Here is an 11,661-nt window from a genome sequence, read left to right as displayed (position 1 = left end):
GGGTTATAAATCCTTGCGTTGAGAGGTTGTATTTCTTACGTTTGGTGATGATCAATTATTTCGTTCAGGGGTTATAAATCCTTACGTTCGGGGAATGTATTTGTTAAATTTGGGTGTTGTAAATCCTTACGTTCGGGGGTTGTATTTTTTACGTTTGGGGTTTTTAAATCCTTACAATCGGGTGTTGTATTTCTTACGATCGGGGATTGAAATGTTTACGTTTGGGGGTTATAAATTGTCACGTTCGGGGGTTGTAAATCCTTACGTTCGGGGGTTGTAACTGTATACGTTTTGGGGTTATAAATCCATACATTTTGGGAGTTGTATTTGTTACGTTTGGGATTGTAAATCCTTACGTTTGGGGGTTGTATTTCTTACGTTTTGAGGGTTGTAAATCCTTACGTTAAAGGGTTATATTCCTTACGCTCGGGGTTTGTAAATGCTTACGTTTGGGGGTTATATTAATCCTTACGTTTGGGGGTTGTAAATACTTATGTTCGGCGGTTGCATTTCTTACGTTTAAAGGTTGTAAATCCTTACGCTTGTGGGTTATAAATCCTTCCGTTCGGGGATTGTTTTTCTTACGTTTGAGGGTTGTAAATCCTTCCGTTCGGGTGTTGTATTTCTTACGATCTGGGGTTGTAAATGCTTACGTTTTGGAGTTACAAATTGTCACGTTCGGGGGTTGTATAGGTTACGTTTGGGGGATGTAAATCCTTACGTTTGTGGGTTATAAATCCTTGCGTTTAGAGGTTGTATTTCTTACGTTTGGGGGTTGTAAATCTTTATGTTCGGGGGTTGTAAATCCTTACGTTCAGGTGTTGTATTTCTTACTTTTGGGGGTTAAAATCCTTACGTTCAGGAGTTCTATTTATTACGTTTTGGGGTTGTAAATTATTACGTTCGTTGGTTGTATTTCTTACGTTTGGGAGTTGTAAATCTGTACGTTCGAGGGTTGTAGATCCTTACGTTTGGGTGTTGTATTTCTTACGTCCTTGCGTTTGGGGGTTGTATTTGTTTTGTTTGTGGTTTGTAAATCCTTACCTTTTGCGGTTGTATTTCCTAAGTTCGAGGGTTGTTAACCCTTACGTTTGGGGGTAACAAAACCTAACGTTCGGATGTTGTATTTCTTACGTTTGGGGGTTGTAAATCTTTATGTTCGGTGATTGTAAATCCTTAAGTTTGGGTGTTGTATTTCATACGTTTGGGGGTTATAAGTTCTTACATTTGGGGGTTAAAATCCTTACGTTCGGAGCTTGTATTTCTTACGATCGGGGGTTGTAAATGCTTACGTTCGGTGTCCTATTTATTACGTTTGGGGTTTGTAAATCTCTATGTTCGGTAGTTGTAAATCCCTACGTTTCGGTGTTGTATTTCTTAAGTTTGGGGGTTATAAATTCTTACGTTCGGTGGTTGTAAATCCTTGCGTTTGGGGGCTTTAAATCCTTTTGTTCGGGGAATGTATTCGTTAAATTTGGAGTTGTAAATCCTTACGTTTCGGTGTTGCATTTCTTACGTGAGGGGGTTGTAAACCCTTACGTTTGGGGGTTGTATTTTGCACGTTCTGGGGTTGTAAATCCTTACGTTTGGGGGTTATAAATCGTTACGTTCGAGATTTGTATTTCTTACGTTTGTGGGTTGTAAATCCTTACTTTTGGGGGTTATAAATCCTTACCTTCAGGGGTTATACGTTCTTACGTATTTCTTACGTTCGGGGGTTGTAAATGATTACGTTTGGGGGTTATAAATCCTTACGTTTAGGGGTTGTATTTCTTACGTTCGAGGGTTGTTAATCCTTACGTTTGGGGGTAACAAAACTTTTTGTTCAGGGGTTGTATAATTCTTACGTTTGGGGGTTGTAAATCTTTATGTCCGGTGGTTGTAAATCCTTACGTTTCGGTGTTGCATTTCTTACGCTTGGGTGTTATAAAATCTTACGTTCGGGGATTGTAAATCCTTACGTTTGGGGTTTATAAATCCTTACATGCGTGGAATGTATTTGTTAAATTTCTAGGTTGTAAATCCTTACGTTCTGGGGTTGTATTTCTTACGTTTTGGAGGCGTAGATTCCTACGTTTGGGTGTTGTATTTCTTACGTTTGAGGGTTGTGGATGCCTACGTTTTATGTTTTATAATTCCTTACATTGGAGGGTTGGATTTGTTACTTTCGAGGGTTGTAAATCCTTACGTTTGGGGGTAACAAAACCTTACGTTCGGGTGTTGTATATCTTACGTTTGGGGGTTGTAAATCTTTATGTTCGGGTGTTGTATTTCTTACGATCAGGGGTTGTAAATGGCTATATTTTGAGGTTATAAATTCTTACGTTTGGGGTTTATAAATCCTTACGTGCGTGGAATGCATTTGTTAAATTTGGAGGTTGTAAATCCTTACGTTCTGGGGTTGTATTTCTTACGTTTGGGAGGTGTAAATCCCTACTTTTAAGTGTTGTATTTCTTACGTTTGGGGGTTGTAAATGCTTACGTTTGGCTTTTATAATTCCTTAAGTTCGAGGGTTGTAAATCCTTACGTTTGGGGGTAACAAAACCTTACGTTCGGGTGTTGTATATCTTACGTTTGGGGGTTGTAAATCTTTATGTTCGGTGGTTGTAAATCCTTACGTTTGGGTGTTGTATTTCTTACGTTTGGGGATTGTAAATTCTTACGTTTGGGGGTTATAAATCCTTACGTTTGGGGAATGTATTTGTTAAATTTGTGGGTTGTAAATCCTTACGTTCGGGGATTGCATTTTTTACGTTTGGGGTTGTAAATCCTTACGTTCAGGTGTTGTATTTCTTACGATCAGGGGTTGTAAATGGTTATATTTTGGGGTTATAAATTCTTACGTTTGGAGTTTATAAATCCTTACGTGCGTGGAATGTATTTGTTAAATTTGGAGGTTGTAAATCCTTACGTTCTGGGGTTGTATTTCTTACGTTTGGGAGGTGTAAATCCCTACTTTTAAGTGTTGCATTTCTTACGTTTGGGGGTTGTAAATGCTTACGTTTGGATTTTATAATTCCTTACGTTCGAGGGTTGTAAATCCTTACGTTCGGGGGTTGTATTTCCTACGTTTTTTTTGGAAATCCTTACGTTCTGGGGTTGTATTTCTTACTTTTGGGAGGTGTAAATCCCAACGTTTAAGTGTTGTATTTCTTACGTCTGGGGTTACAAAACCTTGCGCTGGGGGTTTTATTTTTTACGTTTGGGCGTTGTTAGTAAATCTTTACGTTTGGATGTTGTATTTCTTACGTTCGGGGGTTATAAATCCTTACGTTCGGGAAATATATTTGTTAACCTCGAGGGTTGTTAAGCCTTACGTTCGGGGGTTGTATTTCCTATGTTTTTTTTGTAAATCCTTACGTTCTGGGGTTGTATTTCTTAAGTTTGGGAGGTGTAAATCCCTACGTTTAAGTGTTGTATTTCTTACGTTTGGGGGTTGTAAATACTTATGTTTGGGTTTTATAATTCCTTACGTTCGAGGGTTTTAAATCCTTACGTTTGGGGGTAACAAAACTTACGTTCGGGTATTGTATTTCTTACGTTTTGGGGTTGTAAATGCTTACGTTTGGCTTTTATAATTCCTTACGTTCGAGGGTTGTAAATCGTTACGTTTGGGGGTAACAAAACCTTACGTTCGGGTGTTGTATATCTTACGTTTGGGGGTTGTAAATCTTTATGTTCGGTGGTTGTAAATCCTTACGTTTGGGTGTTGTATTTCTTACGTTTGGGGATGGTAAATTCTTACGTTTGGGGGTTATAAATCCTTACGTTTGTGGAATGTATTTGACTGTTAAATTTGTGGGTTGTAAATCCTTACGTTCGGGGGTTGCATTTTTTACGTTTGGGGTTGTAAATCCTTACGTTCAGGTGTTGTATTTCTTACGATCAGGGGTTGTAAATGGTTATATTTTGGGGTTATAAATTCTTACGTTTGGAGTTTCTAAACCCTTACGTGCGTGGAATGTATTTGTTAAATTTGGAGGTTGTAAATCCTTACGTTCTGGGGTTGTATTTCTTACGTTTGGGAGGTGTAAATCCCTACGTTTAAGGGTTGTATTTCTTACGTTTGGGGGTTGTAAATGCTTACGTTTGGGTTTTATAATTCCTTACGTTCGAGGGTTGTAAATCCTTACGTTTGGGGGTAACAAAACCTTACGTTCGGCGGTTGCATTTCTTAGGTTTGGGGGTTGTAAATCCTTACGCTTGTGGGTTATAAATCCTTACGTTCGGGGATTGTTTTTCTTACGATTAAGGGTTGTAAATCCTTACGTCTAGGGGTTACAAAACCTTACGTTGGGCGTTTTATTTTTTACGTTTGGGCGTTGTAAATCTTTACGTTTGGATGTTGTATTTCTTACGTTTGGGGGTTACAAATTCTTACGTTCGGGGGTTATTAACCCTTACGTTCGGGAAATATATTTGTTAACTTTGAGGGTTGTAAGACTTACGTTCGGGGGTTGTATTTCCTACGTTTTTTTTTTTTGTAAATCCTTACGTTCCGGGGTTGTATTTCTTACATTTGGGGGTTGTAAATGCTTACGTTTGGGTTTTATAATTCCTTACGTTCGAGGGTTGTAAATCCTTACGTTTGTGGGGTAACAAAACCGTACGTTTGGGTGTTGTATTCATTACGTTTGGGGGTTGTAAATGCTTACGTTTGGGTTTTATAATTCCTTACGTTCGAGGGTTGTAAATCCTTACGTTTGGGGGTAACAAAACCTTACGTTTGGGTGTTTTATTTCTTACGTTTGGGGGTTGTAAATCGTTATGATGTTCGGTGGTTGTAAATCCTTACGTTTGGGTGTTGTATTTCTTACGTTTGGGGATTATAAATTCTTACGTTCGGGGGTTTTAAATCCATAAGTTCGGGGAATGTATTTGTTAAATTTGGGGGTTGTCAATCCTTACGTTCGGGGGTTGTATTTTTTACGTTTGGGGTTTTTAAATCCTTACGTTCGGGTGTTGTATTTCTTACGATCGGGGGTTGTAAATGCTTACGTTTTGGAGTTACAAATTGTCACGTTTGGGGGTTGTAAATCCTTACGTTTGTGGGTTGTATTTTTTACGTTCTGGTGTTGTAAATCCTTTTGTTTGGGGGTTGTATTAGTTTCGTTTGGGATTGTGAATCCTTACGTTTGGGGTTTTTATTTCTTAAGTTTTAAGGATTGTAAATCCTTACGATCAGGGGTTTTATTTCTTATTTTCGGGGGTTGTAAATCCTTACTTTGGGGGGTTGTATTTATTACGTTTGGAGGTTGTAAATCCTTACGTTTGGAGGTTGTATAGGTTACGTTTGGGGGTTGTTAAATCCTTACGTTTGTGGGTTATAAGTCTTTGCGTTCGGGGGTTGTATTTGTTTTGTTTGTGGTTTGTAAATCCTTATCTTTTGGGGTTGCATTTCTTAAGTTTGAGGATTGTTAATCCTCACGTTTGGGGGTAACAAAACCTTACGTTCGGGGGTTGTATTTCTTACGTTTGGGGGTTATAAATCTTTATGTTCGGTGGTTGTAAATCCTTACGTTTGGGTGTTGTATTTCATACGTTTGGGGGTTATAAATTCTTACGTTTGGGGGTTAAAATCCTTACGTTCGGGAGTTTTATTTATTACGTTTTGGGGTTGTAAATCCTCACGTTCGGAGATTGTATTTCTTACGTTTGGGGGTTGTAAATCTGTACGTTTAGGGGTTATTAATAAATCCTTACTTTTTAGTGTTGTATTTCTTACGTTTGGGGTCAAAATTCTTACGTTCGTGAGTTCTATTTATTACGTTTTGGGGTGTTAAATTCTTGTGTTCGCTGGTTGTATTTCTTACGTTTGGGGGTTGTAATTCTGTATGTTCGGGGGTTGTAAATCCTTACTTTCTAGTGTTGTGTTTCTTACGTTTGGAGGTTATAAATTCTCACGTTTGGGGGTGAAAATCCTTACGTTCGGGAGTTGTATTTATTACGTTTTAGGGTTGTAAATTCTTACGTTCGCTGGTTGTATTTCTTACGTTTGGGGGTTGTAAATCTCTACGTTCGGAGCTTGTATTTCTTATGTTTGGGGGTTGTAAATCCTTACTTTCGGAGGTTGTATTTCTTTCGTTTGGGGGTTGTAAATCTGTACGTTCGGGGGTTTTAAATCCTTACTTTCTAGTGTTGTATTTCTTACGTTTGGGGGTGAAAATCCTTACGTTCTGGAGTTGTATTTATTACGTTTTGGGGTTGTAAATTCTTGCTTTCGCTGGTTGTATTTCTTATGTTTGGAGGTTGTAAATCCTTACGTTCTAGTGTTGCATTTCTTACGTTTGGGGGTTGTAAATCTTTACGTTCGGGGGTTTTAAATCCTTACGTTTTGGGGTTGTATTTTTTACGTTTGTGGGTTGTATTTTTTTACGTTTGAGGGTTGTAAATCCTTACGTTTTGGGGCTACAAAACCTTACGTTTGTGGGTTGTAAATCCTTACGTTTGGGGGTTGTATTTTTTTACGTTTGAGGGTTGTAAATCCTTACGTTTTGGGGCTACAAAACCTTACGTTTGGGGGTTGTATTTCTTACGTTTGTGGGTTGTAAATCTTTACGTTCGAAGGTTGCAAATCCTTATGATCGGGTGTTGTATTTCTTACGTTTGGAGATTATAAATCCTTACGTTTGGGGATTGTATTTGTTACATTTGGGCGGCTGTAAATCGTTACGTTTGGGGATTGTATTTCTTGCGTTTGATGGTTGTAAATCCTTACATTAGGGAGTTTTATTTTTTTACGTTCGGTGGTTGTAAATGCTTACGTTTGGTGGTTATAAATTCTTACGTTTAGGGTTTATAAATCCTTACGTTCAGGGGTTGTAAATTCTTACGTTCGTGGATTGCATTTTCTTCTTTCAGGTGTTGTATTTCTTACGTTTGGGGGGTATAAGTCCTTATGTCCGGTGGTTGTATTTCAGTTTACGTTTGAAGGTTGTAAATCGTTACATTTCTGGGTTATAAATCCTTGCGTTCGGGGGGGTGTATTTCTTATGATTGGGAGTTGAAATCCTTACCTTTAGGAGTTATAAATCATTACGTTCGGGGGTTGTATTTGTTACGTTTGGTTTGTTGTGAAACCTTACGTTCGTTGGTTGTATTTCTTACCTTTAAGGGTTGTAAATCGTTACGTTTAAGGGTTATAAATCCGTACGTTTGGGGGTTATAAATCCTTATGTTCGGGGGTTGTATTTCCTACGTTTTGGGTGTTGTAAATCCTTGCGTTCGGGGGTTGTATTTCTTACGTTTGGGGGATGTAAATCCTTTCGTTTGTTGGTTGTATTTCTTGACTTTGGGGGTTGTAAATGCTTTCATTTGGGGGTTATAAATAATTACGTTTTTAAGGTTGTATCTCTTACGTTTGGGGGTTTCTTTTTTTTACTTTCGCGGATTGTATCTTTTACGTTTGGGGGTTTTAAATCTTTACGTTCGGGGATTGTATCTCTCACGTTTGAGGGTTGTAAATCCCTACTTTTGGGGGTTGTATTTCTTACGTTCCGGGGTTATAAATCATTACGTTCGGGGGGTGTATTTCTTAACTTCAGGGGTTGTCATCCTTACCTTTAGGAGTTATAAATCCTTACGTTCGGGGGTTGTATTTGTTTCGTTTGGGGTTTGTGAATCCTTACGTTCGGTGGTTGTATTTCTTACGTTTTGGGGTTGTAAATCTGTACGTTTAAGGGTTATAAATCTTTTTGTTCGGGGGTTGTATTTCTTACGTTTTTGCGTTGTAAATCCTTATGATCGGGGGTTGTATTTTTTACGTGCGGGGGTTGTAAATTCTTACAATTTGGAGTTGTATTTCTTACGTTTGGGGGTTGTAAATTTTTACGTATGCGGGTTGTATTTCTTATCGTTCGGAGGTTGTAAGTCCTTACGTTTGGATGTTGTATTTCTTAAGTTTGGGGGTTATACATCCTTACGTTTTGGAGTTATAAATCCTTACGTTTGCGGGTTGTAGTTTTTACGTTTGGGGGTTGTAAATCCTTATGTTTGGGTTTTGTATTTCTTACGTTCGGAAGTTCTATATGCTTACGTTTGGGGGTTGTAAATCCTTACGTTTTGGGGTTTTAATTCCTTACTTTTGTGGGGTTTTTTTTGTTACGTTTGGGGGTTGTATTTGTCACGGTTGGGGGTAAGAAATCTTTTCGTTCGGGGGCTTGAAATGCTTACGTTTTGTTGTTATAATCCTTACGTTCGGGGGTTGTAAATCGTTACGTTTGGGGGTTATAAATCCTTACGTTCTGGGGTTTTAATTCCTTACTTTCGTCGGTTTTTTTTTGTTACGTTTTGGGGGTTGTATTCGTCACGGTTGGGGGTTGGAAATCCTTACGTTCGGGGGCTTGAAATGCTTACGTTTTGTTGTTATAATCCTTACGTTCGGGGGTTGTATTTCTTACATTTGGGGGTTATAAATCCTTACCTTCTGGGGTTTTAATTCCTTACTTTCGTGGGTTTTTTTTTTTTTTGTTACGTTTTGGGGGTTGTATTTGTTACGGTTGGGGGTTGGAAATCCTTACGTTCGGGGGCTTGAAATGCTTACGTTTTGTTGTTATAATTCTTACGTTCGGGGGTTGTATTTCTTACATTTGGGGGTTGTAAATCCTTACGTTCAGGGGTTGTAAATCTTTACGTTCGGGGGTTATAAATCCTTATGTTCGGGGGTTGTATTTCTTACGTTAGGGGGTTCTATGTGCTTAAGTTTGGGGATTATAAATGATTACGTTTGAAGGTTGTATCTCTTACGTTTGGGGGTTGTAAATCCTTACGTTCGGGGGTTGTAAATCCTTGCGTTCGGGGGTTGTATTTCTTACGTTTGGGGGTTGTAAATCCTTATGTTCATAGGTCGTATTTCTTACGTTTGGGGGTTGTAAACTCCCTTACGTTCGGCGGTTGTATTTATTACGTTCGGGGGTTGTAAATCCTTACGTTTGCGGGTTATAAATCATTACGTTCGTGTGTTGTCTTTCTTACGTTCGGTGGTTGTAAATTTTTACGTTCTAGGGTTTTAATTGCTTTCTTTCGTGTTTTTTTTTTTTTTTTTTTTTGTTAATTTTAGGGGTTGTATTTGTTACGGTTGGGGGTTGGAAATCCTTACGTTCGGGGGCTTGAAATGCTTACGTTTTAGTGTTATAATCCTTACGTTCGGGGGTTGTATTTCTTACATTTGGGGGTTGTAAATCCTTACGTTCAGGGGTTGTAAAACCTTATATTCAGGAGTGTTTAATCCTTACGTTTAGGAAATGGTAAAACCTTATGTTCGGGGGGTTAAAATTCCTTACGTTTTGGGGTTTATAAATCCATGGTTTATAGATCATAGTCGCTATATAAGTGAGGCGATTTGCATAAGGGGTGTTTTTTTTATTTTTTATGTTATTTTTATATAAGGGTCTGTGCCCAGCTACTGATAATGATCCGTCTAAATAATGTTTCATATCGTTGATACATCTGAGTAAAAGAATTTGAACTTATATTGATAATTAGATATTAGAGTGTTTATGTCAGTGTATGTTAAATATGAGATTTAGAAATTGTCAATTGTACAGAATTTTTATCCATCGTCGACAAATGCTTCCCCTGAAGAACCACTTATTAAACAAGATCTTCTACAGACACACACTAAAACTCAGCTACTCATGCATGCATGCCAAACATGAAAACCATCTTCGCATCACATAAAAAAAACAGATACTCCCAAATGTAGCGACAACTCCAAACCAAAATCATGACCCGAGCTGCAATTACAGGAAGAGAGCAGAATGCCTCCTTGCGAACGATGGTAACAACAACAGAATCGTACCTGGGACTGGCATCAAACTTTCAAGAAGACCAAAGAGCGATACCGTCACCACAATACATTCTTCCGAAACGCCAACAGACGAAATGCAACGGAACTATCTGAACAATATATGACTTCTGAAGGACGCAAACAAAGCATTTCTAATTAAATGGAACATACTCAAAAAGTGCAAACCTTATAATACTAACAAGAAATGTAACCTATGTCTTTTTTTATTTCCGTAGCAAAGATCTTAGTAGCCTGAAAAAACGCAATGAATTATCAAGTTCAAGTCCCCACAGAAATAGATATAAACTCAAAACCTCCCGAATGACGTAAACTAACCGTTTGTATCATGGCACGTGAATTGTATCAGGCCACGAGCATTAGTATTTTATCGCCCAGCAAACGCTTGTTGTAAATCACCAGTTCGAATGATTTCACAAATCCATGCCCTCATATAAATAAATATGTACCAAAACCTCTTGTATAACTTAACGCAATCCTTTGTGTCATAGCACGTGAATTCTATCACGGCACGTGGAATTGTATTTTATCGCCTAGCAGTTGCTTGCTTTAAATCGCCAGTTTTTGATTACTTTATATAGCCAGCTTTTTAATCTTTACGGTCATTCGTTGAAGTTGCGTGATGAGTGTGGTCAGCTCCTGACCATATACGAAACAGAACTGTAGCAATAAAACGATGAATCACTTCTGAAGCCTGAACTATTTTTTTCCTGGGTGTATCTCTATATCTATCGATTTTGGGGAGGTAGCGATGCCGGAAGACTGCTAAAAGATCGTAGGCCTACGCACCACGCAGTCAAATATGGCCCGAGTATAAGCTGAAAACAGCTTCTTGTTTAGACAAGTTTCCCTTGCAGGAATTTTTTTTGGGAATTGTCACCCCCTCGCCGGTTTTTTCTAATGGTCCGCCCCTTAATAATCCATCAAAAGAAAACAAAGAAAATCACTGCTGTGACCGTGTTTTGGATATGTTCTCCTAATTGTACCACAAAATTTTAGCCACACATAGTCGTTTTTAGGGGAGTCGTATTACCTCCTCCCCACAAACGCCTGCTCACCCAAGCGCCACATTCCTTTCCACCACTAAGCCATCACAGTCAACCTTCTAAAATCTGGATCGTTGACCTTTACCTTGGAACGCCTCTCGCGGGAACAATGAAAAATATCACGGCTTAAACAGAACGTGACCCCCCGAGCTTACGTGACCTTTGAGCACCGTGTGCCCTACGTTCCCAATTTCTCGTTTAAATGCCTATCAACTGCCTGCAACCAAATATTTCGTGACGGGAAATAGCGATATTTTCGTCAATTTGTAGACTGGTTACGCAAAGTGGCTTTTATATTTCGCAAGCTTTGCCTTCAATCTTGTCGACCATGTCGGTGTGGAGGAAACCGAAATTTTACCCGATATGTCGGGAAACTTTAAAGATTTTGCAGTTAAAACTCGGTTTGTTGTTGCAACTAGTTCGGGGGTATGTGCAACATTTTCCACAAGGACCACAAGTTGATCGGCTCTTTGTCGTTTAACTTTCGGTTTAATAGCCTTTAATGGAATGATAAATACTGCAGATCTCCCCTTGGTACCTTCTACATTCTTCTTTGCTTCCTCAAATCGAGTTAGTCTCTCGTAGCCTTTCGTATACAAACGAACAAATCTGCTCCAGAGTTTCCGTAGCCTGCGAGCAAGCTCTCTTGGGGGTGGGGACGAGAGGGGGGAAAGAGGAGAGAGCTTGCAACAATGTCTCAGGAATTTGAATGCCGCCCTCAATACTCCCCGCGGCTTCCTGCTGTCCTAGCGGTCAGAATTTGGCCAATCAGCGGAAACCGGAAACAATAGCAAACGTAAACAAATGTG

The sequence above is a fragment of the Pavona decussata genome, unplaced genomic scaffold (assembly GCF_977016875.1).
Source record: "Pavona decussata unplaced genomic scaffold, jaPavDecu1.1 SCAFFOLD_25, whole genome shotgun sequence".
Classification (NCBI taxonomy): domain Eukaryota; kingdom Metazoa; phylum Cnidaria; class Anthozoa; order Scleractinia; family Agariciidae; genus Pavona; species Pavona decussata.
This window is presented reverse-complemented; position numbering follows the sequence as displayed.